Genomic DNA, 26,679 nt, shown 5'->3' on the forward strand with positions numbered 1-26,679 from the left:
CCCCTCCCCCAGCCTCGCTGCTGCCTTGAGGTTAGATCGCCGCAGACTGCTGTGTTAGCAGTGAGGGAGGCTCCGTGGGCGTGGGACCCTCCCGGCCAGGTGTGGGATATATTCTCCTGGTGTGCCAGTTTGCTTAAAGTGCAGTATTGGGGTGGGAGTTACCTGATTTTCCAGGTGTTGTGTGTGTCAGTTCCCCTGGCTAGGAAAAGGGATTCCCTTCCCCCTTGTGCTTCCCAGGTGAGGCGATGCCTCGCCCTGCTTCAGCTCTTGCTGTTCTGGCTGCAGCAGCTGACCAGCACCGATTGTCCGGCATGCCCCAGTGAGATGACCCCAGTACCTCAGTTGAAAATGCAGAAATCGCCAGTCTTCTGTGTCTCTCGCGCTGGGAGTTGGAGACCGGAGCTGTTCCTATTCGGCCATCTTGCCCCGCCCCCCATATATCCTTCTTTCAGGGAAAAATACAATTCACCAGACTCTATTCCCGAGGAAACTGGAAAAGGTCTAAACTTACAAGATCATGCTTGAGTTCAACCATGAATACAATAAATGAAGGAACCCTGTGGCATTTTGATTATCTTGCGCCGTCCCTTAGTATCCCTTACTGGCAGCAAAAGGAAGAACAAGTATTGTCTGAGTTAGGACCAGTTTCTGGGTAGGCAGAGTTGGAGATTTGAGAAGACTCACTGACACACAAGGTTGCTTTCTCACTAGCTTGCCAGAGAGCCCAAACATTCATCCTTAGACAATTCTTTTTTATATTGGGTATCACAACAAATTTATACTAATGAAAAACAGGAGTTTGTCCACTTGCATACTAAGAGGTGTTCTAGTTGAGTATTACTACCATCAGTTAAGAGCAAGTTACTTCTAATTCTAACTTCACATCAGAATGCTTGGGAAGTTTTTAAAAACACTGATGCTTAGGCCCCATCCATGAATGCAAATCACTCAAATTCAGGACCTCTGATCTCAAGTCCAGGGATTTCTCCTCTTTATTATGAACTCATTTGAAATAGCAACGTGGACAAAAGAAAGAGTGGACGGGAAGGGGATGAGGGAAAAGGTCTGATTTTAAGGCATCAAAATAGTACTAGAGACTTAGGGGGTTCCAAGAGATGGCAGAAGGTGCTAAACAGGGCAGGGAAAGGGTACTGAAGGTAGACCTCATACTGAAATACATTTATTTTCTGTATCTAGAAGGGCAAGTAGAATATTGCTATATCTTGTGTGACACAGATAATTGCTCCTTTTCCAGGGGAAAAGTGTAGACTTTTCAGAGGAAAATGCTGATGTTCTTTCTCCGTTTTTCTTTTAAATGATGTGCTTCTTCAGGGCCTTGACCTTTTTCCACTTATAGCCCTGTAAATACTGAGAGGCTTTTTAATGTCATAGTTCCAAGGACTTGTTTGGGTTTCCTACAGGGCCAGTGCCAGCCATTTCCTTCAGGAAAAATAGTGAAATCTTGCTAATTCATAATTCACAGGGTAGAATATTTTCTAAGATTTCATATGCTATAAACAAAGGCTTATCTTGGCTTTCCAGCTTACATTTATAAGGAAGTCTCTAAAGCGTTTTGCAAACAGTACTTGGGCCTAAGAAACAGTTTAAATCGTGTTATTCCTGGCAGGTCATTGCCTTGCTCTGAGGATAAATTTGATGCTGTGTGCTGAGTAAACATTTATATCACACAATCATAAGCATTTAACAAAGCTATTTTTGATTTTAAATGCTGGCTACTTATTAGATATGTACCTCATTATCAACTCATGCTGAGAAGCATATTCAGAGTTGAGCTTGAGCTGAGCTTCTGGACTAAGCCCTTAGCTTTCCTTTGTGCAGAGCTGGGGGAAGCTGTAGTGGAAGCCTAGGCAGCCTTCTGCAGGCATGGATGTAGTGACTTACCTTGGCCTGGGGTAAGGCCGGATCAGTTTCATTCTCTCAATCCTCTCTTACATTTTCCTAAAACTGCACCACCTCCAATTTTTGTTTTTTCTACTTCTGTTTTCACAGGTACCTGAGTCAGTACTGTGAGGCCTCAGCAATGACTGTCTTCAAAAGCTGGTGTTTTGGCAGGGGTCGGTGGCAGGGGGCGGGGGGAACATTTTTCTTCCTATTGTTGCCCTATTAACAGTTCTATATCCTTAGCCTGCCATAAAAATTGAGGGGCCCTATCAAGCTTATGAAATGCTGGAAATGATGCATCACAGTATCTAGGACTGATTGATACTGCTTGGGTCTGTCATTTTTCACTTTGTTCCAATGTAAACACCAGTTGTAGCGGTGCAAAATGCAGCCCCTTACAGAGTTATGTGTTAAAGAATAGAATCATAAACATGGGAGTAAATTCATTTAAAACAAAACATTCACATTTGAGAAAACTTTTATAAGGTTCATCGTTAATAATCTTTTCTCTATTCATATGATTCCTTTTTGCAGTCGGTGTTTAAAGTTAGTATACGTATGTCTCTCATTCAGTTGTGAAATATGAAGGTAATTTTGTTAAGTTTTTGTATCTCCAGTCTCAAATGCACAGCTTGACAGATAAAAAGTGCTCAACAATTGTCTAGTCGAAGAATAAGTGTAAGGCAGAACTGGCAGGCATTTTAATGTTTTGGATTCTGAAGGCTGAATTTTGGACACAACTACAAGCCCCTCGATACTCCCTGCAGGATGGTTGAAAAAGTTGACACAGTGCCTGGCAGGAATAGGCTACTCGATTACTTCTAACTATTCACACGATAATTTCTTGGGTGCATACCATGTGCAGGCATTTGGCCCAGGCACCTTCTCTGTTTTATTTCATTGAGTCATATCAGCATCTCCGAGTCTGTAAAGTCGGTCTTTTCCTTGATTCCCTGAAGGTTAAATGAGACCTAAAGAAACATAACCTGATGGACACACAATTGTTAAGGGGCAAAACCAGAATTCAACATGTGAACATAGGAGTTAAGGAGAACTCCTGCTTGGTTCTTCTGCATTCTTCAGTTTCTAAAAGCCTCCAAAGCCTTTTGTCCCTGAAGGCCAGAGAAAGGAAAGAGAAGGATGGGGCGGGGTGCCTGAGGGGTTCTCAATGGCCTCTGATTAATTTCAGTCCCTGTACTTACCAGTTGCACTTCTCATTGTCTTTCCCTAGCTGATTGTCTGTGACTTTCAAAATATAACTTGACGGGGACATTTGAGAAATTACTTGGAGAGAGATAATCTATAGAATGTGATGTAATTACTGCTCACTGCAGGGCTGCCCCGAGGATTGACAAGGGTGTGTATTGAGGCGGCTTGTGAAGAGGACTTGAACGCTGTACCAGCTGCATATCCCTGGCTTCCTCCCAAGAGCTCCTGATGGGATATTCTCCATGATTTCTAAGACCACCTGGAGTTATTAGTCCCTTGAGGACCCCCATAAGATGCTTTATTATCCTTTCCTTTGCTCCCCAGGTGCCTTAACTCAGATCCTCATTCATTGTGAGATTGGGAAAACATGCACGTGCAGGTCTTGTCTTAGGTAGCAATAAAATGCTATTACTAGATCCCCAAATGTAAATGACACAGGCAACTATTTCTTAACATCAATAAATCTAATGTCTGTGTAATCAGAAACCAGAGATCTGAACTCCACCTTTGAGCTAACTCAAAATCTGTATCATTGCAGTCATTAGAAACCAGTTTTATTCCTTGTCTTATTGAAGGGACTGCTGTTGATTGTTTTAATTTTAAATAATGATTTTTTATTTTTAGATATAAACCATCAGGCAACTTTAAAAGTTTGTTTTTGAGGAGGTAAGAGTTGAATTTAAAACAACAAATGAAGCCTTTGCATTACTAGCGTTCTTTTCCATGTACGTTATATAACACTGGAGTGTTAGAAATATTTTGAAAAAAAGGTATTTTGTAAAAAATATGTATTTCTAAAAAAAAAGCATCCATTTAGAAAGAAATGAATTCTATGTAAAAAATTCAAATAAATGTGTAAAATTTTCACCTGGGGCACACAAATAACGTGAGAGTATGGTCATTTTCAGTAATATTACACTAACAATTTCCAACTGTATCTCTATGTACGGTTTAAATTTTTTATGAACACAAATTCATTATAGAACAAATTATTGCATTTAAGAGAAACATCAAAAGCTGACTGTTTATTTACTTTTACTAGTTATTCTTCCTCCATGGAAATTATGCTTCTGAATATAGTGAATAAAACCAGATGTGATCACACTGATTTTGACTTAGTGCTATTTTCAACATAATAATATTTCCTATGGGATAGAGAGCAAAGAAGGGAAGGTGAAGGGAAGAAAATCACCTTTGCATTTCCACTCTGTTAGCAGGTCATGAATTTGATGTGTTACGTCATAATACAAAAATTAGCTGGGCATGGTGGCAGGGGCCTGTAATCCCAGCTATTCGTGAGGCTGAGGCAGAGAATTGCTTGAACTCGGGAGGCGGAGGTTGCAGTGAGCCAAGATCATGCCACTGCACTGCAGCCTGGGCGACAGAGCGAGACTACCTCTCAAAAAAAAAAAAAAAAAAGGAAGAAAGAAAGGAAAAGAAAAGAAAAAGAAATAGAAGTATAAAGGGGAATCATAAGAATTCTAAATGGTAGTAAGTATTAAGCCCCAAATAGTTTAAATAAAACTGAAATGTGAGATAGGATTTGATAATAGTTTGTATGTTTTAACTAAAAGTTACAGTTTAAGATGTATAAATATAAAAATTTCCATACAACATAAAGTATTGGCAACCACATAAAGACCAGGGGTATGTTTCAGGAAAAAAAAAAATTAGAAAATACCCAAATTAAGCTCTATTTGAATTGTAAGGTCAATGATATTTTGGTTGAAATGCAGATGCGTTTAGTCACCTTTTGGGTCCCTTCCCAAATCTGTTGAAAGCAATGGAAATTTCCTACCAAAAATATCACATTTTTGCATCAAACATGTTTTGAGTGTTACAGGTTCCCTAAGTTCATTAATTCCAGCCTTCTTTCATCCTTCTTTTGGGGTTCATGAGGTCAACGTGGAAAATGTCTTAAGTGTTAACACAGATCTCATTCTTTAAAATATTGGTGGGATGGTTGGACTTTGTTCTTTAGAATTCTGCAAGACCTGCAAATGTAAACAAATCTTTCATTAGTAGCCTAACTAGAGCAGGGTCCATGCTTGAGGAAATATACAACTAGGGGAAAATAAAGTTATGGAGTTGCAGATTGGAACAGGGCTATAATAAAAGTTCACGTTTATATAGTGCTTAAGGATGGTTTCAGTGTATTACAGGATTTTACTTATTAACCATCACAACCTCACCTTAGGGGAAGTTTTGAGAGGGGTGATAAACTGTCTATCCTTGGCTTTACATCTTGACATGGGTTGGAATGGGGTTCTTAGCTGTGGTGCCAAGAAAATGTTATAAGAAAGCTAAAAATTTCATTGCCTGGAATTTTAACATATTTGGATGTTTAGCTATACACCTGACTAACAGATCAAATTTGTTAGATTTCTATAAGGTGTCAGGCTTTGAGTGACATAAATGGCATTATGTGAAGGGTAGGGAATTCCCAGGTAAACCAACTTGTGGACCAGGTGGTGGTTGTTTTTTATTTTTGTTTTTTAGCCGCATCCATATGCTCCTCTATTTTTGAGTAATAAACACTAGAATTGCATTATTAAAATTTAAAATTACAGAAAATTTCAACAGGACATTAACAGCTTTTTAAAGGTGAAGTTCTGGATTATGTCCCTCAGTAGAAAAAAAATATGTTTTCCATATATATATATTTCTAGACTCATGGCAAATACCTGAAAACAAAATCTTCACTTCAGCACTGGGAAGTATATGAAACTGTTTTCAGACCACACAACTCTGTGAGCTCATCGCCAAGAATTGGTCTGCAAGGTCATCAGAAGGGCAGGCTATTTGTAAACTCCTTTTGACTTAGCTGGTAAGACAGAAAGTTCTTTCTTCATGGCTAAATGATACTTGAGAAAAGAAAAAATGTGGTGAAGCTGGATGTATCTAGTTGAAATAAAAATGACTACCTTATTCCTACGTAAGCAAAATATACCACTTACAAGAAAAAAAGGAATTTATGAATAGAAATAGAATCAGATCACGGTGCATTTCTCAATTCTCCACTGGGTTTTATTACTCCAGTGTTGTGTTTTTACCTTTTATCGTAGCTGTCATTCGTCCTTGTACTTTAGATAGCAGCTTATCAACCCTTGTTATATCATTAGCTTCTTTAGGGTGAGGATCTTATCTTTATTTTTGACCACACTTCCTGTGCCTGCCCCTTTTCTTACATCAACTTCTGTTCCACTTGGGATTTTGTACTCACAGATGTGCCCTGAATATTTATGAGATTTACGTGAATGGTCCAATATCGATTCAGAAAAATTTTGGCCCATTCGTACAGATTATTGAAAATATTCCCTTTCCAACTCAGGCAGCAAGGCCTCTAGCTTAGTGCTCACTTTTCCTCTCTAAGCATATTCATACCATTAGGGAATTAATTTCTTCTAAACCAAAGCTCTTATCTCCTCATAATTCAGTATGTCTGTTTTTGATTCCCACTATCATTGTGGTCTCTCAACTTACTCCTGTTAACACAGCCATATTCGTGGCTTTTATAATACCTCCTCTGTTGATCTTCAAATTTTGCCTAAATAGGCAATAACTTAGAATGTGTTCATGAGTGAGCCAGTGAGCTCAGAAATTTGGAACCCCTTTGCCATGGAGGGTGATGGTGAGCTTAGTGATAACAAGAATTTCCCAGTTGTGGCATCTACTTTTCAAATCATCTCTTCCATGTGATAGTGTTTTTATATAGTTTGTTTTGCCTGCCTCCCTTCATTCCCATCTCTCTTCTTTCCTCCCTTACTTCTCTCCTTCCCTTCCACTCTTCTTTCCTTTATGGGAAAAGCCTTTCTAAATCCTTCAATTTGTGGTTTGAGTTTTGAGTCTTTTATTGAAATTACATGTTGATATGCTAGGGGTATACGAAAGCTTTTTTCCCAATTTGCAAAAAATGTTTATATTATTATTTTTATACTATTTTGTATTAAAATCATCCCAGATATCCCCAAAATAGAATGCAAAGTTTACATTTTAAGTTTACTTTGAAATTTTAAAGAAATTTTCTTCTAAGTTGTCTTTAGATTACATATCCAGACAGATTGGAGGCATCGAAATACTTCCTACTCTTTTTTCAATGTTGTTAGAGATATTGCTATGACACTTTTGAGAAGTATTCAAAACAACTCTATTAAGATAAGTTCCCTTTCTTTACTGTCTTCATCTTATATCTCTGGCTCTCAGTGAAATTCTACCATTTTCCACTCAAAATCCAGTTGATCTCTGGAAGGAGGTGGGGTGTGCCTTTGTATGAGCTCTTAAGAATTTATGTAGCATTGTTTTCTAGCTCTTCCATCAGTGAAATCAAGTTGGTAGCTTGAAATTTACCATGGTGGAGGATATCTACAGCACAGAAATTGGCAAAGGCTACAAATAAGTTTATTTTTTTTTCTTTTTTTAGAACTCGTTAAGTATGTACCAGCACACCCTGTAAGGTTGATTGATGCTTGATCTAGGTGTCCTCCATATGCTTTGTGTGTTACTCCTGTGGCTTTACTAGCTATTATGCATTAGTCTCTGGGGATAAGGGATGTAATAAACCTTTGTCCTAGGTCTCACAAATAGCTTGGCTATTAATCAAATGATCATTTGGTCTGGCTCCCTTTGTTCAGTCCTATGCTTGTAAGTATGGATGTGTTAGCTCTAGACAGAACCATAGATAAGGAAGCTAAAGCTCAGAGTGATTAATGACTTACAAGGTCACAATTCTAGTTAGATGCAAAGATGCTGGGGCAAGAATCCGGGTTTTCTGAATCCTAGGTAGATTTTGTTGCTGTTATACAACTCTATCTCTCATAATTAAAAAAAAATCTGAAATCATAAATATTCCATTGTAATAAGCTTCAGAAAGCATTGCAAGCCACAGATTTAGCTTTAATACCATTAATCTTTGCTTTTTTTCTAATCTAAAAAATAAGATACATTAAGAAAAGTTGAAAATGTAAAAATGTTGGTAAAAAACCAAAACTCCTAACAAATTAATATATATGTTAAGAGATATATACGTTTAAACAATTTACCATCATCTGTCAACTTTTAAAGGAATGCCTGGATCTAGCTCTCATGACTTTCAACCAAAGTGACACAATTTTTCCAGTAATTTTAACAGTTTCTCCCAGCTTACTGGTTAAAGAACTCTGTAACATCTTTAGCAAGAAACAGAAAGACAGAGGGCAGCATGGGACCAGAGTGCAGCTGCCCTTCAGAAGAACTTGACTGTACAACTTGCACATCTGAAGAGGTAGCCAAGAAAATAGAGAGAAGAATGGGAAGTGAATCTACCCACATCCTCCCCTATCCCCTCCAGAAAGAAATGCAGCATCTCTTTCTCATTGTTTAAGAAGAAAAGGGGGGTCTCGGAGACAAAGCCAATGAAGGATAAATGAGTGCTCTGCCAGTTCAAAGTCAATGTGAAGATTGGACGGGGAAGCGTGCGGAACTCAGAAGGTATTATTTTTAGAGGGTGCAAACAAGAGAACTTGCCTGGCAGAAGGGTTTGTGCAGGCTCTTCCAGCCTCAGTAATTGGATAGGTTTGGCAGACTGAAAGAGGGGCTCGTGGTTCCTGATGAATGCTCCACTTGTGCCCGGGTGTGATTTAGCATGCTGCTGAATAAACACAACACGGGAAAGGGAAGGTGATAACTACCAGTCTCAGCAGAAAGACAGAGCCTATAAATATGCCAGGGCGTCAATAGGAGTGATTTCATTCTGCCTGCACAGGACTGCTGATGAGGTGTGACGGGGCAGCGCCACTTCATTAATGCATCACAATGGTGAAGAGCACCTGAAGCAGTAGCAGCAGCAGCAGCAGCAGCAGCAGCAGCAGAAGCAGCAGCAGCAGCAGGCTATCACCTACCTAGGCTGCAGCTATCAGCAAGGCCAACCCAGAGAAAGAAAGGCAACAATAGACCAACGAAGATGCCATAGGCCACGCCTTCCTGCTTCATCCTCCTCCTGTATCCTTTCATTCTCCTTCTCCTCTTTCCTCCCCTCCCAATCTCCCTCCTTCCTTCCCTCATTCCTCTACTTCCATCTCTTTGCTATTTCTAGAAAGAATCTTTTGTCTTGCTAGGCAGAGCATTCATAACAAAGGAAAGAAAGGAGGCGTAGATGATGAAGCACAGTAGAACACTTTTAACTGCAGGAGTGTTAGGATATGAACACTGCTGCTAGGATAGAAAGGAGAAAATCCTCAGACTATGTATGCTGGATTGTTTAGAGGGGAAAAGTATTTCCATGGAAATCACCTATAAAACAGTTCAGAAATGAAAATAAAGCTATTTTCCTGCAACTAGCTTTTTTAATTTTCTTTCAGAAATAGCACACAAATGTCCCCAGGCACTTTTCAGTTACCCCACTGTTCATGGCTCCTTTCCCAGGCTCAGGCGCTTCTCTTTTCCCATTTCTCCTGGACATCCATTTGCCCCTTGACATTCTACCTCCATTGCCAAGGCCAGAGAACATAACTCGTGCTCACTCTTCCACTGAGCTCCTTTAGGCTCTGTCCTTCTCTGGCTGAGTCTGACAAATGGACCGGCAGCCCTGCCACCCTGATTGCTCAGTCATCTGAACCACGGTTTCTGATTACTGCATGATTGATCTGGCTGTGGCTGGTCCAGATAATTGGAAAGAAAAAATAATTATAAAATACATTTAATAGTTCTCCTGGACATCTTTCCTTTTTTTATATTCAGTTAGTGCAACACTACAGCTATTTACTGCACCTTTGCAATTTTTAGGAAAGTGAGTAGGTCAAGAAGGAGTTGTAAGGCAAACTGTTGTATCTTTCCCTGCGTGGCCTGCCTTTCATGGTTACAACTATGTCAAGACTATACATCACTATGAATAATGTATTATGAACAAGTATAATAATATTTGTTAGACACAACCATTTCTAACAATTATTTTGTAAGTAGAAAAAGATAAGCAGATAAACAAGTAGTGCCCATTTTGCTTAAAGCAAGGTTTGTTTCCAGATGTCAAAACTTCTAGGCTCTAAGATGCTCATTTTTCTTGGCCCACTAACTTATAGCATGTTTCTAAGTTTCATAAGCTTAATATAGCCCTAATAATTTTATGTATTTTGGTGTATGTTTACATACACTAATACTAGTTAAGACTAAAACTTTAAGAGCATTATTTAAAATCATACATTCATGTTGGATTTCATGAGTCCAGGCCTGAATACTGCCTCAACTAATGTTGAATTGATTTCGAACAAAGAACAATAATTTTGTAACTTGAAATGTTTTTGTTTTGTTTTGTTTTGGTATCTGAACAAACTATTCAGAAAAATACCCATTAATAAAGAAGTACTTAGAACGATTTGGCTTGAATTTTGTTTAGTTTTGTCTTTCCTAACTCTGCTTCTAGTTTGTGGACTTTCTACGAGAAGTGTCAATGTTACTTGTTTTTATATCCTCCGGTAGGTCTTGCTTGATGTTTGTGTATAATAGGGTATAGAATACTTTTTAGTTAAATGAAATCTATATTATATTTTAAGAATTTCAACTTAAGTGGAAACAATATTTAGGTGTATGTGGAGTGGACAGGTAGGGCAGGCAGGGAAACTCCTAAAAGTATACTTACTATGATAGTAAATATCATTCTAGATTTCTACCAATAGTTCTTCTGATTATTATTTAAGATGGAAATATAAGAAATCACAGAGGCAAAATCAAGCTAAGAAATGAAAAGATTCCTTAAGAAAAAACAAATCAACAAGGATACTCATCAGATAAATAATGAATGATGAGCATTTTCCAGTGTATAAATGATAAGTGATGAAGCAGTAGCTGGAATTTCTACTTTACAAATGCCAAATGAGCAAAAGGAAAGATAATTGATAATTGTCTTTGTCTTATAAGCTTTGGAAATGCCACATATACTACCCTCCCCACACAGCTTTTTTTTTTTTTTTTTTTTTTTTCCCCAGAGCAAGAGAAAATCCAGTGACTGGAAAAGAATAAGAAGAAAAACACTGACCAAGATAATAATCCCAAGAAGTCAAAAATTAAGACCTGAGAGGAAGAAGGCAGACTAAAGAAAGTAGGTGAGACAGTGACCTGAACCAAAGTGCTGGCTCCACGCTCTGTGACGTTGGGTGTCCTCAATGCCCTCAGAAGCATGGTCTTGGTGACACTGGTCAGGTGCATGAAGTGTTAGAAAATTTTATTAAAGATTCCATGGTTGCATCTCCACCTTCATGTCTAGATAGTTATTTCTCCTCCTTCTTTCACTCCCAGTCCATACCTTGCCAATCCATTTCTATAACCTTTTTAGTATGAATAAAGTCTGACCGTTGTGAATGGACCCACTTGTTATATAATGAAGAGGAAGTTTTTGTTTCATTGTTGTTAGTAATTTAAGATATGCCTTGGTGTTTTCTCCCTGTTTCTTGCTGGTCTCATTGCAACTAAATGTTTCCTCTGTCCCCTACCCTCTTTCCTCTCCTTTGAGAACTCCAGTTTCATTAGGCCTTTCCCACCCCTCCAGTGGGCCATTTGAAGGTGTCCCAGACCTCACTGATGCTCTACTCATATTTGTTCAAATCTGCTCTTAATCTCATTCAGTATATTTTTCATCTCTGAAATTGTAGATTTCACTTCCAGGTGTTGGATTTGGGGTTTTTTTGTACATCTTCCATGCCTTTATTCCTCTAGCTTTTTGAACATATGGAATAGAGTTATAATAACTGATTTCATGTCCTTGTCTACTAATTCTCTAGCATATGTCAGTTCTTGGTTCCTTTGATTTGTTGATTTTTCTCCTCATTATCAGTTGTATTTTCTAGCTTTTTTTCATGCCTGATAATTTTTGACAGGGTGTGAATTTTATCTTATTGGGTCTTGAGTAGGTTTTTAGTCCTACAGATCTTCTTGAGCTTTGTTCTGGGATGCCTTTAAGTTATTTAAAACTCAGTGGGATCCTTTCAAGTATTGCTTTTAAGCTTTGTTAGTTGAGTGTAGAGCTGCATTTAATCTAGCATTAATTTCACCCTGTTTGTGAGGAAAGACCCTTCCGGGTACTTTATCTAATGCCCCGTGAATCATGAGGATTTCCGGTCTGACTGGGGATGTGGGGTAGTGTGGGCGGGAAGGCACCATTCTTGGCCCTATGTGAACTCTGGGTAATCTTCCCTCTAATCCTCTCAGATGGTTCTACCTCTGGCCTAGCATACTTTCCTCACATGCATGAGCTGATCAGTGCTTTGCTGAATACTCAGGGGAGCCCCTCTGCAGATCACTGGAGTTCTCTCTCTGTACAACTCTCTCCTCTCCAGTACTCTGTTCTTCAAACATCAAACTTATTCCCTTGACTCTTACCTTCATCTGTTTACCTCAGGGAGACACTGGGTTCTGCCTGACTCACCTTCCCTTCTCCATGGCCTAGAAGCCTCTCTGAATAGTGATGGGTTTTTTATTTGTTTTCTACCCTTCAGGGATTCCTAGCCTTTATGACTTGATATCCAGTGTCTTCAAAACTGTTGTTTTATACATTTCCTCCAGTATTTTTGTTGTTCTGGCTGGGAAGTCTTTCAGGTAAAACCAGTCCTTCCTACTCCTTCTTGGCCAGAATAACAAGTCCTTAATTTTCTTATTTTTAAAATGACACTTTAGTATTGTTTTTTACTTACCTACTGAGTTGTGAGGATAAAGCAAGAAGATGTATTTAAAAAATGCATTTACCTAACTTATTTATAATCTACTTTCTTTCAAAGATTTTAGAGATAAAACACTAACATCAGATAAAACATAAGGTTGAAAAGTAGATGAAACCAGGACCAATATCCCAAATGTTTATCTTAAAATTTCATTCAACTGAAATGTGTTGAATGCTTGCTTTGTTCTAAGACATAGGCAAGGTACTGAATAGAGCATACCAATACTACTCTGCACTGTTGACTGAGGAGGGTGTGTAGACTTGGTCATGTTCCCAGGATGGCCCAGGAGAGGCCTATGATTACCTGACACCAAGACTGACCTTCTCCAAAGGCTCCTGGTAAAGGGGAACCCTGTGACGCAGGCACTACAGCCCTTACTTCTATCTAACACTTCTTCCCCTTTGACACCCATATCAACAGTGTGTCACCCTCTGAAGTGCTTTAGGTTTTCTTAGCACTCTGTACCTTCACTGTCCTGATACTTCCTTTCTGGATTTCCCTTAGTGTTGCTCACACCTCTTCCAGAAAGCCTTCCCTGTTCCCCTCATCAAACTCTGTGCTTGTCTTGAGAGATCCCAGTCTTCAACACTTACCTCTGGCACAGCTTATGTGACCCTGGGTTATGAGGGTTTTCTTATCTGTCTTCACTGCAAACTATAAGCTCCTAACAGGGAGGGATGATTGTTTTTTTATTCTGTATCTTCAAGGCCTAGGATACAATGGCTGGCATATAATATATATTAACAATGTTGAATAAATGCACAAAATGAATGAGTTAATCCTAAAATAAATAGAAGAAGCAAAATAAAGGCCTAGTTCTGATAAGTTCCCTCAGTATTTGTATCATGCTGAAAGCACAGTTCTGGTAAGGCATATAGCCACTCAGGTACTCATTTAACTGATGGCCTGGCAGAAAATGACATATGTGAAAATGTAAGACATTATTATTCTACTGCTGTGAAGTTTTATTTAGGCTGACCCTCTTACTTTATATGGTTCTTTTATAATTTCTTATGCTTATTTAATAATGCTTTCTGTGGACTGACTGTGTCCCACTGTTGAAGCCTAAAACTCCAATTGATGGTATTAGGAGGTGGGGCCTTTAGTAGGTAGTTAGGTTATGAGGATGGAGCCCTCATGAATGGGATTAGTACCCTTATCAGAAGAGGCATGAACAATTATCTCTGTCCACCAGGAAAGATGCAAGGAGAAAGACAGTCATCTGCATACCAGGAAGAGGGCCCTCACCAGACACTGGATCTGCTGCATCCTTGATCTTGGACTTCCAACCTCTAAAACCATGTGAAATACATTTCTGTTGTTTTAACAACCCCATCTACAGTATTTTGTTAGGGCAGCCCAAGCTGACTAAGATAGCCTTATTACACCTTATTTTAGTAATTATAATCATTTCATTAATAATACGATCCCTGAAAGTAGCTCCTCCCCTACCAGCACCACCCATTCCTTCTCGTATCTGATGTCATGCTGATTACCCGGAAGCCATTATGTTGAAGGAGCAACAATTTCAAATTTTAAACCTTGTAGAGTCCTGTGATTTTGGCATCATCTCTCAGTCTGTATGCTTATACAATCTGCTAAGATGATAACAATTGTCCTGAGGGGAAAATTTAGGAATTGTTTTATTCAAAGTTTTTTTTTTGGCGTAACAGTTAAAGAAAATATTTGTGGGTGATAGAAAATGACTGATTTTACCTTAAAACAAAGATTAAAACATGTTGGCTTGCCATGAAGGGAACGGGATGTTTTTTTCCACATATAATTAAAAACAGTGGGATAAAGGGGTAAACACTAAAAATCCTTCAAGGATGTATATTTATCTCCTCTCCATTTTAGAGAAAGGAAGAAGGGACCTTTTCCTTCACTGGGTGATGTAGGGAATTTGCCTAATACTGTTATTGAACCTGGTGGGCTGGGCCTGGCCAAAGTCAGCTTTTCCTCCTCTCTCTGGATCAAATTATGGTGATGTGGCTGACATTCAATAAACCCCAAACACAGGCCACAGGCCAGGAGCACTCAGGTAACAAGACATGACCTCTATCTTCAAGAAGAGGAGGTAGAATTGCTGGGTCCCTGAGATGGGGGGCTTAGTCTGCCTCATTCACTCTTTCATCTCCAGCACCTACCACAGCACCTTGTCCAGGGTACAAATTTAATAACCATTTATCAAATGAATAAATGGATTCTGTCACAGTATAGCACTGATATTCTGGAAGCTTAACCAAATTAATAAATTTTGTGGCCTGACATGGTGATGTGTGCTTGTAGTCCCAGCTATGTGGGAGGCTGAGGGGGGAAGATGGCTTGAATTCAGAAATTTGAGTGTCCAGCCTGAGCAATAAATTGAGATGACCTCATTTCTGAAACAAAACAAAACAAAACAAAACACTAAAAACAATAAAGCAAAACACAAATAAATTGTGAAGTGAGTATAATTAGTTTTACCAGTGTTGGAATGTGAGGCGAGGAAGTTTCTGAGCGTGACTCCATGGAGCAGGTGAATTGGGTTTTGAAGGTTAAGTAGAAGTTTTTCAGATGAAGTAGAAAGGGGCATTTCAGTGGTTGTTGAGATCAATGGCAGGTAGACCAGATAAGGAACTAGTCTAGTAACCAAAGCAAGTGAAGGTGAAGACCTGGCTGAGGGTAGTGTTAGTGGGATTGGAGAGGAGGAACAGATTGGGAATTTATATGAGAAAATCAAATAAATGCCACTTTGATGCTGACTGATATACAGCTGGGTCACAGAGGACTCAGAGAAGGCTCTGAGGGCATCCTGGGAGGGAGGGCACTGCATCAGCTCTGTACTTTCTTCAACTCCACTTAATTTTTCTCTCCTAACTAGGACAAAAGCATAAGAGGAACTTGTCTCTTTGTTCACTGCTGAGTCTTTGGTGCCCAGAACAGATCTTGGCACAAGGACATTCAACTTCTGCTGACTGGATGATTCAGATGTTGCAAATGTCACCTTCAAGGATGCCCATACTGCCTGGATTCTAACTACCTTGGTGAAGTCTCACTGCTTTTTTTGTCATTGGTATTTCAGTATGGAGACCTTCTATGTCCAGACTTAATCAATTTTCTGTACTTGTCCATTCTGCTTCTGCTGGTGTTTTGCAGTAAGCCAGAGGTCAACGGGATATTGTGGACTGCAGGAAGAGGTTAAACAGATAACTCTGATTAGACTTTCACAATGGGGTCCCCATATTGCATTTATATGGCCATACATTAATAATTACAACGAATTATTATGATAAAAGGGGCCTTTTATCATAATAATTCTAGTAACTGGTATTTATTTAGCACCTAGTATGTAGTAGGAACTCTCCTTAGTACTTTATATAAATTTCATTTAATCTTTCTAACAACCTTGTATTATTTAATCTTTACAAATCTTTACAACAACTAACTATGGTTTTTATTTCTAATTGGTAGATGAGAAAATTGATGCTCAGAGGTGTTGTGCAACTTAAAAATGTACTGCAGCTGGGAAACCACCTGCTGGTTTCTCATTACAGCTAAGGTGCCAGAGCTAAGGAATAACTTATGCCTATAATCTGAGCATTTTGGGAGGCCAAGGCGGACGGATCACCTGAGGTCAGGAGTTTGAGACCAGCCTGGCCAACATGGTGAAATCCTGTCTCTACTAAAAACACAAAAATTAGCCAGGCATGGTGGTGGGGGGTGGGGGGCTGTAATCTCAGCTACTAGGGAGGCTGAGGCAGGAGAATTGCTTGTACCCAGGAGGTGGAGGTTGCAGTGTGCCAAGATCGCACCATTGCACTGCAGCCTGGGAGACAGAGCAAGACACCATCTAAAAAAAAAAAAAAAAAACAAGGTGGCCAGGCCAGGAGATGGAGACCCAGAGAGGTCCCTTTTCCTATGATGCTGTCATAATTTTCATGCTCCTGATTGTACCTGCCCAATTATTAGCAGACATACAGACAATAGCAAATCTCAATTCACAGTCACATGGTGGAATTCCTTTGCTTAATGCCGTGAATTCATCAAGAAAAAGGGAATTGTTTTAGTTACAGCTCTGAGTTAAAGGTAGGTGGTGACTAATCAATTAGCCAACGCATGTCGCTTGAGATGAGAAAGTCAACTTCTTGTGATATTCAGGGTTCTCAGGTGTGATACCACAACATTAATGCCAGATACCTGTGCTCCTACCTGAGACAAACTTATGGTTTCAGAGAGCAGGTCAAAGCACTAAAATGAATGTATTAGAATTAAGCTGGCTTCCATCACAAAGCTTCATATAAATATTACACTGGCTCTATAAGACACTCAATGTTTGGTTTCTGAACCTATTAATATATAATGAGGATACGATGTAATTAATATCGTTTGTTTTGATTTTCTGTTAAATCCGCTTTAGTAATAAGAATGCAAGGTAATTATTCAAAAAGGCTTTTCAACAAATGTCAGTTTCATTGATTAAAAATCAAATCAGTGCTTCATTTGAAATGATATTTACAAGCATGCTTTAAGCTGAAATGAATAATTATCAGATTATTGAACAGCAAGTTATCTGCAAAGAATTGTCTACTTCTTTTTTTCTTTTTGTACTGAGGCTTGATGTCAAATAATAATACAGGACAAACCAGAGGGTACTGAGAAGAAGTGTCAAGATTTTGCTTTGAGGGATTTAATTTTCTTTATACAGTGCCCTCCTCTGCTGGTTATAGAATCTTCAAAGACTGAAGTTTTGCGGGGCCGGAGCTGGGTGTTGTCGCTGGGGTGGGACTGGCAGCTGTTCATCATATTGCAGTATGAAATTCCTCCGCTTTCCTGTGGTCCTGCTGCCGCGCATGGCGGCTATGCCAAGACAGCTCCGGAATTTCTTTTCACTCTAAGATGGCTTTTGTTTCTATGTATTTCTTTTTTTCATTCTTTCACATAAAACAACGCAAAAGTAGTCTGTCATCTGTTACAGAGTGGTGCTGAAGGCAATGTGAATTCAGAGCCATTTGTTTTTTCTGGGACTAAGGAATGTGCACAACAACTACTCCAACAAATTTAGACTGCAGTGTGTTCATATTTACAAATAGACATGTACATATAAATCAAATCACCCAAACTACGTACTGCATGGATTTTAAAATGTTCTTTGTGTGGTTAACTCTTATTTGAATTACTTCAACAAAATGCTAAAACCTCATTAAGATATGCTGTCTTCATTCACTTAATCATTACCCTGTATACTTTTGAGGGTGCTTGAGACATGACAGCAAAAGTGCTGCTCAAAGTCCATAATTCGGAAATCTCACATTCAAGCCAGGGAGACTGACAGTAACAAACAAACAAGTGAAGTATGGAGCTTGTCAGATGGCGAATGGAGTCATCCAGGAAGAGAAGCAGGGAAATGGATGGGGAGGACTGGGCAGGGAGTAGTAGTTTCCAATTGGGTCATGGGAGAAGTTTTACTGAAAAGGTCATCACTGAGCAACACCTTGAAGAGTTTGAGGCAGTAAGCTCTATGAGAATCTGGAGGAAGAGCATTCCAGCCTTGGGGAACAGAACATGCAAAGGCCCTGCTGGGGTGGGTAGCTGACTGCACAAGCTGAACAAGGAGGCCAGCGTAGGTGGCACAGGAAGAAGGGAAAGAGGAGAGATGGCAGATCTAACCAGGGAGCCACAAAATGGAATCACTGGTTCCTTCTCTTTTATAACAGCCAACATCTGTTATAAAAGAGAAGTGTTATAATAACTAACTGAAGGCTTGGGGGCTGTTGACCTCACAGGCAGCTCATGTTCTTTCTGAGTTTTTCCCTGTGTGATCACTACTAACTAAACCACTTGATTAATGGTCCACCACACTGTAAATAGGAGTGCTCCTGCCTCTGTGATTCCAGGATTTGTTTGGAATTTGGCCTTGCCATGTCAACTGGATTGGCAATTTTATTCTAAGAGAGAAATTAACAGGGCGGAAAAATACCAGAGATGAGAAGACTGACCATTTAGTTGTAATTGAAAGCAGCATTGGATAGAGGTATGTAAGTCAAATGTGGCAAGTTTTTCAGAGGTAATTCTGAGTTTTCTTCTAAGTTGAGATATTTTGGTAATGGTCTTCATATGAAAAATAGACTAATGTTATTACATACCAGGTTTCTGATTCCTAGCACTCAGAATGTCCTGTCTCTCCTTTTGGCTCTTCTTGGGCTCTACTGAAATGGCAGAAAAAGCTCAAGTACCATGTTGGGCTAAATGACTAGATTAAGGCAGTGGGGAGGGAAGAAAGGGAGGGAATGGAGATTTATTTGATACTACTTTGGCCAGACATATTACTTTCTTTGACCCTCACAACTCACTGTGAGGTATGCAGAGAAATCTAAGCAATCTTCTCTGTGTTTCTGACTTCCTCACAGATCTATGGAAGGGAATTCAATTAAGTGATAGAGAGTGTGAAGATGTCAAAGTCAAGATCCACATATATATTAATGGTGGCTAAGGGAAATGCCAATTCAAAATAGTTCCTCATCTTATTAGAGAACTCCGTCTCCAAGCCCCTTTAGAGATTAAAATCATCTCCAGCATCAGGGAGTCCTGCTTTCTTAGGTTACACATTGTAGTCTGCCAGAAATACAAATCCAACACCAGAAAATATCGAAGAACCCAACCAGTAAATGATCAAAAAGTTTGCAATTAGGGTGGATGAAAACCTAGGAAATGTGAAGACCCTTTGTAATTCTATGGCAACAGAAAATTAAATTTCTATAATAACAAATTACGATATAATGAGGTCACATTAGTGGAATAAGAGGTCCAGATGCCTCAATGATTTAATCTCTCTCTTCATGTAAGCTTGCATCGAATATTAATGAGTATTTTGATTGATAACATATTTAGTTCAAAATAGGTCTTTGAAGACAGCTGTAAGAGTTTTAACATTTTAAAGATGCTGTGATAGAAATTCATTTTATTAAGTGGCTGATAAGAAAAAAAAATCACTGTATAAACCTGCTAATGTCAGACATACCATTATGACCCATCTACTGCTATTGAGTAAAGAGACGGTAATGGATCTTTATCGGGCTATTCTTTGAACACTATAGAAGCTCATTTTCCTTATTGAAGAAAAAACCAAGTGACACCAATGAAACAGGTAGAGTAAAAGCATTAAAATTAAGAGAAGATAATTTCAAGTAAAAGCTACCTAAATATAAAATAGCTTTGCTGCCTCAGCTTTTGGTAAAATTGCAGTGGCTTTGAGGACTTAGGAGTTATCTTAGTGAGGCTGAAACCTTCCACTAGTGCTGTCCAATAGCAATGTAATGCAAGCCATAAATGCAAGCTATATATGTATTTTTTAAATTTCTAGAAGCCAAATTAAAACCATAAAAAACCATGAAATTCATATATTATTTAACCCAAACTATGCAAAATATGATCATTTCAACATGTAATCAAATATACATTATTAATGATATATATATATATATTACATTAAGCCTTCAAACCACATCCTGGTTCTTCTCCTGCCCCAAAGAATAAGAATGAATCTAGTTTCTCATTTGCATGACAATCTCTTTCACATTTTGCAGAAGGTCTTATTTGGTCGCTAAGTCATCTCTGACATGTTAAATATCCAAGTTCTAATAACTATTTTTGTTTTGCCTCTTCACATCTTCCTAGTTACTGTGCTCTGGGCATCCTCCTGTTTTAACAAATGGCATTCTAAAGTTTCATTCTCAGAATTGGTGTTAAGAATATAATGGGACTGTGAGTCCTCCTTACAATTCTATTACTGTGACAAGCTATTAGATAAAACTAATAGTTTACTAGACGGGGCAGTAGACTCCAGAAGTTCAGGATGAAACTGCCAATTTCCTCTGCCTGGAGATCCCTTGACGCCAGGGTGTATTTACTGTGAAGCTAATGAAGCTCTAGCTTCAAGGTCCTCTCTGGCATGGGCCCCTTTAAGGTCCTGGGTGGGCTTTAGCAATGTGTTTACATGATTATATGATTGTTTTTAAAAAATGAGATTTTGTAAAATAATTTTACGAAAACAAAATACTTTACTGTACTTTACTACGCTGTCTTAACCTTTGCTTTCTTCCCCATGTTGGGAATAGCTGTAGACATTTTTGGAATTGAGCTAAGGATGGAGCTGAGTTGGGAATATATTTAGTTTGAATTCAGTGGGATAATTATGTGGTTTGTAGTCATTTATGTATAGTTATTTCAAGCTTGCTCAGTGCAGGAGTAAGTTCCAGAAATCTTTCTGCTTTTCTCTGGGCCTACTTACCAGCATTAAAACATAATGACAGGATCTGAGGCTGTACTTTGATGTAACAATATCCTGTGGATCCCAGAGCCAGAAGCTGGTCTGTCGAAAGTTCTTTCAGTCTTTCCTATTCAATTGTAGTAAATGATTTTGTTTTTACTAACACTTAGTTAAAACAGAAGCTCTCTATTATCAGATATATACTTCATAATATGGTATGTAAAATTGTTACAACATATACATTTTTCCTTTTTTGATTGACTTAGACAACATAGAATTTATAAGATTTTCTGTGTTTTTAGGACAAACATGTGTAACAGTGCTACAAGCAGTGCACAGATCTTTTATGAGAAAGTAACTTGGACAGGCATTTCTCCAAATTTTATAACAGTCCTAAAAATTTATGTGACATTATGTGTAATGAGTTGTGAAATCAAAGGAAAATGTTCTATACTAAAATAATGAGAAACACGTTTTGATCCACCACGTCAAGATTAAAATATTTTCTATTCTCTCTGGAAAATATTACAAAATCAGTTATATAAATAAGTAAAGAGTTTATAGCCAAAAAACTGTAGGAAAATGTATTATATAGATATGTCTGATAAGAAATTAATATTATGTTATTTTCTGGATTTTATGGTATTTGTGGTACTTCTCAGCTTTGTAAAGTGCATTTGTGACTTTTTTCATTCTCATTAAGTAATTATATTTAATATTTAATAATTATTTCAAAAATAATCATTGCTTGATGAATAGTGAATATTTTTCTATTTGTAACTTTGTACTCTGTAATAGCATTGCTTTTCCACACTTCTATGTCTATCAAATTTCTAATGTCATTTTTCACAGAATTAAAAATACTGTCTAATTTAATGATATTGGTTCTTCTAATCCATGAGCATGGAATGTTTTTCCATTTATTTGTGTTGCCTATGATTTCTTTGAGAAGTGTTTTGTAGTTCTCCTTATAGAGATCTTTTATCCCCTTGGTTAGTTGTAGTCCTAGGTACTTCTTTTTTGTGGCTATTGTAGATGGGATTGATGTTCTTGATTTGGCTCTCAGCTAGCATATTATTGGTGTATAGAAATGCAACTGATTTTTGTACTTGATACTGTATCCTGAAACTTTACTGAAGTTGCTTATCAGTTCTAGGAGACTTTTGGCAGAGTTGTTAAGGTTTTCTATGTATAGAATCCTATCATCCACAAAGAGAGTTCGACTTCTTTTTCTATTTGGATGCCTTTTATGTCTTTCTCTTGCCTGATTGCTCTGGCAAGCACTTCCAATATTATGTTGAATAGAAGTGGTGAAAGTGGGCATCCTTGCCTTGCTCCAGTTCTCAAGGGGAATGGTTCCAGCTTTTGCTCATTTAGTATGATGTTGGCTGTGGATTTGGATAGATTGCTCTTATTATTTTGAGGTATGTTCCTTTGATGCCTAGACTGTTGATGGTTTTTTTTTTTTTAATTCATGACAGGATATTGGATTTATTGAAAGCTTTTCTGCATCTACTGAGATGATCGTATGGTTTTGTTTTGATTCTATTTATGGGGTGAATCATGTTTATTGATTTGTGTGTGTTGAACCAACCTTGAATCTCAAGAATAAAGCCTACTTTATTGTGGCAAATTAACTTTTTGATGTGTTACTAGATTCAGTTCACTGGTATTTTGTTGATATTTTTGTCTGTGTTCGACAGGGATATTGACCTGAGTTTCTCTTTTTTGTGTGTGTGTCTCTGGCAGATTTTGGTATCAGGCTAATGCTAGCTCTGTAGAACGAGTTAGGGAGGAGCCCCCTCCTTGATATTTTGAAATGGTTTCCAAAAAGAATTGTATGTCTGGCAGAATTCAGCTGTGAATTCATCTGGTCTAGGGCTTTTTTTTTTTTTTTTTTTTTTGGTTGGTAGTTTTTTTATTACTGCTTAAATTTTGGAACTTATTATTGGTCTGTTCAGGTTTTCACTTTCTTCTTGGTTCAATACTGGGAGGTTGTGTGTTGACAGGAATTTATCCATTTCCTCAAGATATCCCAATTTGTTTGCCTAGAGGTGTTCATAACAGTCTCTGAGGATCTTTTATATTTCTGTGGAATCAGTTGCAATGCCATCTTTGTCATTTCTGATTGTGCTCATTTGGATCTTTTTTTCTTTGATAATCTAGTCTACCAGTCTCATTTATTCTTTCAAGAAACCAACTTTTGGCTCTTAGCTTCATGACTCTTTTTCTTTTCTTTTTCTTTTCTTTTATTTATTTATTGTTTTTCAAATGGGATCTCACTCTGTTGCCCCAGCAAAACTGCAGTGGTGTAATCTCGGCTCACTGCAACCTCTGCCTCCCAGGTTCAAGCAATTCTCCTGCCTCAGTCTTCTGAGTAGATGAGATTACAGGCACACACTACTATGCCTAGCAAATTTTATTTGTCTTTATAGTAGAGATGGGGTTTTGTCATGTTGGCCAGGCTGGTCTTGAACCCTTGATCTCAAGTGATTCACCCACCTCGGCCTCCCGAAGTGCTGGGATTACAGGTGTGAGCCACTGTGCTTGGCTAATGGATCTTGTGAATAGATTTTTGCATTTCAATTTCATTCAGTCCTTCCTGATTTTAGTTATTTCTTTTGTTCTCTTAACTTTGGATTTGATTTGTTCTTTTTCTCTAGTTCCTCTAGGTGTGATGTGAGATTGTTAATTTGAGATCTTTCTAATTTCTTGATGAATGCGTTTAGTGATATAAACTTTCCTCAACACTGTTTTAGCTGCATCCCAAAGATTTTGGTAAGTTGTGTTTCTATTTTCATTAATTGCAAAGATTTTTTTATTTCTGCCTTAATTTCATTGTTGATCAAAGAGCTCCTCAGAAGCAAGTTGTTTAATTTCCAAGTATTTGTGTAGTTTTGAGAGATCTTATTGGCATTGACTTCTGCGTTTATTCACTGTAGTCCAAGAATGTGCTTTGGGTGATTTCGATTGTTTTGAATTTATTGAGACTTGCTTTACGATTGAGAATGTGGTCAACGTTAGAATATATTATGTGTGCTGATGAGAAGAATGTATATCCTGTGGTTGTCGGGTGTAGATGTCTATTAGGTCCAGTTGGTCTAGTGTTGAATTTAAGTCCCGAATTTCTTTGTTAATTTTCTTCCTCAATAATCTGTCTAACACTGTCAGTGGGGTGTTGAAGTCTCTATTATTATTGTGTAACTGTCTAAGTGTTTTCATAGGTCAAGACAAACTTGTTTTTATGAATCTCGGTGCTCCAATGTTGAGTGTGTGTATATTTAGGATAGTTAAGTCTTCATGTTGAATTGAAATCTTTATCATTATTAATGTCTTTCTGTGTCCTACTTGATTGTTATTGGTTTAAAGTCTGTTTTATCTATTATAATAATTGTGACTCCTGCTCTCTTTTGTTGCCTGCTTGCATGGTAGATCTTTCTTCATGTTTTTACTTTGAGCCTGTGAGTATCATTACATGTGAGATAGGTCTCTTAATGATAGCAGACAGTTGGGTCTTGCCTTTTTATTCAGCTTTCCACTCTATTTCTTTTAAGTAGAGCATTTACATATAGGGTTAGTACTGATATGTGAGTTTTTGATCCTGTCATCATGTTGTTAGCTGGTCGTTTTGTCGACTTGATTGTGTAGTTGTTTTATTGTGTTTGTGGGCTATGGAAAACCAAGATCAAGTATCGCTTCCTTTTAAATGACTTTTGAATCCTTAATCAGTTGAAAGCCACATAAGAATTGTGCAGTATTTTGTTTTTACCCCTTAGAACCATTATCAAAATTTGCCCTGTTCTCCTTCTCTCTTAGTGTCCTGCAATTATTAGTATAATGATGCATTTTTTTTTTAATCAAAGAAAAGATCTGACACAGAAGGCACTGAGACTTAGAGGCTTGTACATGTAACTGGGTTTCCAGGGACAAACTCAAGAGTGTAGTTTTAGGTAGGCAATGGTCTAGAGAAACTGCCAGTGCCAAGGAGGTCTAAGAGGTGTCCTGATAGGTAGGTGGATTTCCAGGACACTAAATCTGTGCTGGTAATAACAGTGAGCCAAGCAGATGGTCATTGTCAAGGGGATTTGTAACAACAGCCCAGTGGCAGAGTTAGAATTTAGGAGTAGCAATCAATCTCTCAAAATACAGAAATATTCACAGCCAGACATAAGCCTTAGAGAAACTGCATACAGGCAAGAACTCTAGGGCCTTAACCACTGTACCTAGAGGTATCCTAATTCCTGGGGGAGTAGTTATAGCCACAGCACCAGGTGGGTTGACTTGATCCTCATCTAGACTCTTTGAGCTTTGCCTAAGCAGAAAGAGGGTAAGAGCAAGCCTGGAGTGAGATGGAGCCTACTATTAGGGGTTTACGGGGCAGAGCCTGGAGGAGGGCAGTGTGGTTGAGGAGTATGCCAGAAAACTGCAGTATTCCTTTCAGGCAGGGACTATGAGTTCATCTGACTAAGTATTCTCAGACAAGGCACATTGTAGATGCTTGATACTTAAAAAAAAAAAAAAAGGAAGAAAAGAAAAAGATTGATGTAGATCTTAGACCTTTAATCCTGTAGTTACTCCAGAACTTGTTGTCTTTTCTAATATGTGGCTCCCCAAAATCAACAACTCTGGTGTGTGACAGTGAAAATTTTGACTTTTCTTGATGTAGTGGCTACACTTTATAAATGCCGTATAGCACTTTCTCATAGCATTTTGTGACAGCTATGCTTGTTTAACAAATATTAGTACCTAATAAGCTTGTAACCAACTTGACTTTTTAAATTTTTTATAAGGCCTGATTTCAAATTTTGGTTCTCCTATCTTAAACACGAAACTGGTTATTCAACCAAAATACAGGATTTTATGTTTATATAAGTTAGATTTTATCTTAAAGGCTTTTGTTTGAGCATTATAGAATATTAGGATAATTATAAATGAGTTATAGATCCCTTCTAGAATTATGCCACGAAAAATGTTACTAAATTTTATTATTTTAGCTACTTATTACTTGAATAAACTTATGTAAGTTTTCTATACATGTAAGCCCTTGTGCGTGTGAGTATGTGTTTTTGGCATATTTTTTATGCAAAGAACTTTGATCAGTGTTCCTTATATTTACTGAAAAAAGAGATTTATTTTTTATTTATTTTAATTTTTAATTTTTAATTTTTTTTTGAGATGGAGTCTTGCTCTGTCCAGGCTGGAGTGCAGTGGCATGGCTCACTGCAACTTCCGCCTCCCAGGTTCAAGTGATTCTCCTACCTCAGTCCCCTGAGTAGCTAGGATTACAGGTGCATGCTACTACACCTAGCTAATTTTTCTATTTTTAGTAGAGATGGGGTTTTGCCATGTTGGCCAGGCTGTTCTCAAACTCCTGACCTCAGGTGATCCACTTGCTTCAGCCTCCCACAATGCTGGGATTACAGGCATGAACCACCGCACCAGGCCGATTTAATAAAATTTTTAGAAAAATAGAACCAAGAACAAATTTTCCTAAGCCTGCTCAGTTATTTGGAAAATGTCATTCTTAGGATTAAATAAAAGAGTATTTAACAAATTTTTGGAATATGGAGGCCCTTAATTAATTTTAATTAAGTTGTAAGGACAACTGTCACAGATTTAATTTTGATTTTAATTTTC

General features: G+C 38.1%; 2 long non-coding RNA genes across 4 annotated transcripts in view; both read left to right on the forward strand.

Annotated features, from left to right (window-relative positions):
- The first annotated feature begins 4,432 nt into the window (after positions 1–4,432).
- On the forward strand, positions 4,433–14,122 carry LOC108543154 (uncharacterized). The gene is made up of 4 exons (XR_001889500.1): positions 4,433–4,602; positions 5,781–8,577; positions 11,036–11,183; positions 13,990–14,122. It is a non-coding gene; the product is annotated as an uncharacterized LOC108543154 (long non-coding RNA).
- Positions 14,123–18,689: 4,567 nt separating this feature from the next.
- The window catches only part of LOC108543153 (uncharacterized), a 217,858-nt gene continuing 209,868 nt past the window's right edge, over positions 18,690–26,679 (forward strand). For all 3 annotated transcript variants that reach the window (XR_001889497.1, XR_001889498.1, XR_001889499.1), the window contains exon 1: positions 18,690–18,807. This is a non-coding gene — a long non-coding RNA (uncharacterized LOC108543153). The remainder of the gene's footprint in view (positions 18,808–26,679) is intronic.

The sequence above is a fragment of the Rhinopithecus bieti genome, unplaced genomic scaffold (genome assembly GCF_001698545.2).
Source record: "Rhinopithecus bieti isolate Rb0 unplaced genomic scaffold, ASM169854v2 scaffold_21726, whole genome shotgun sequence".
Classification (NCBI taxonomy): Eukaryota; Metazoa; Chordata; class Mammalia; order Primates; family Cercopithecidae; genus Rhinopithecus; species Rhinopithecus bieti.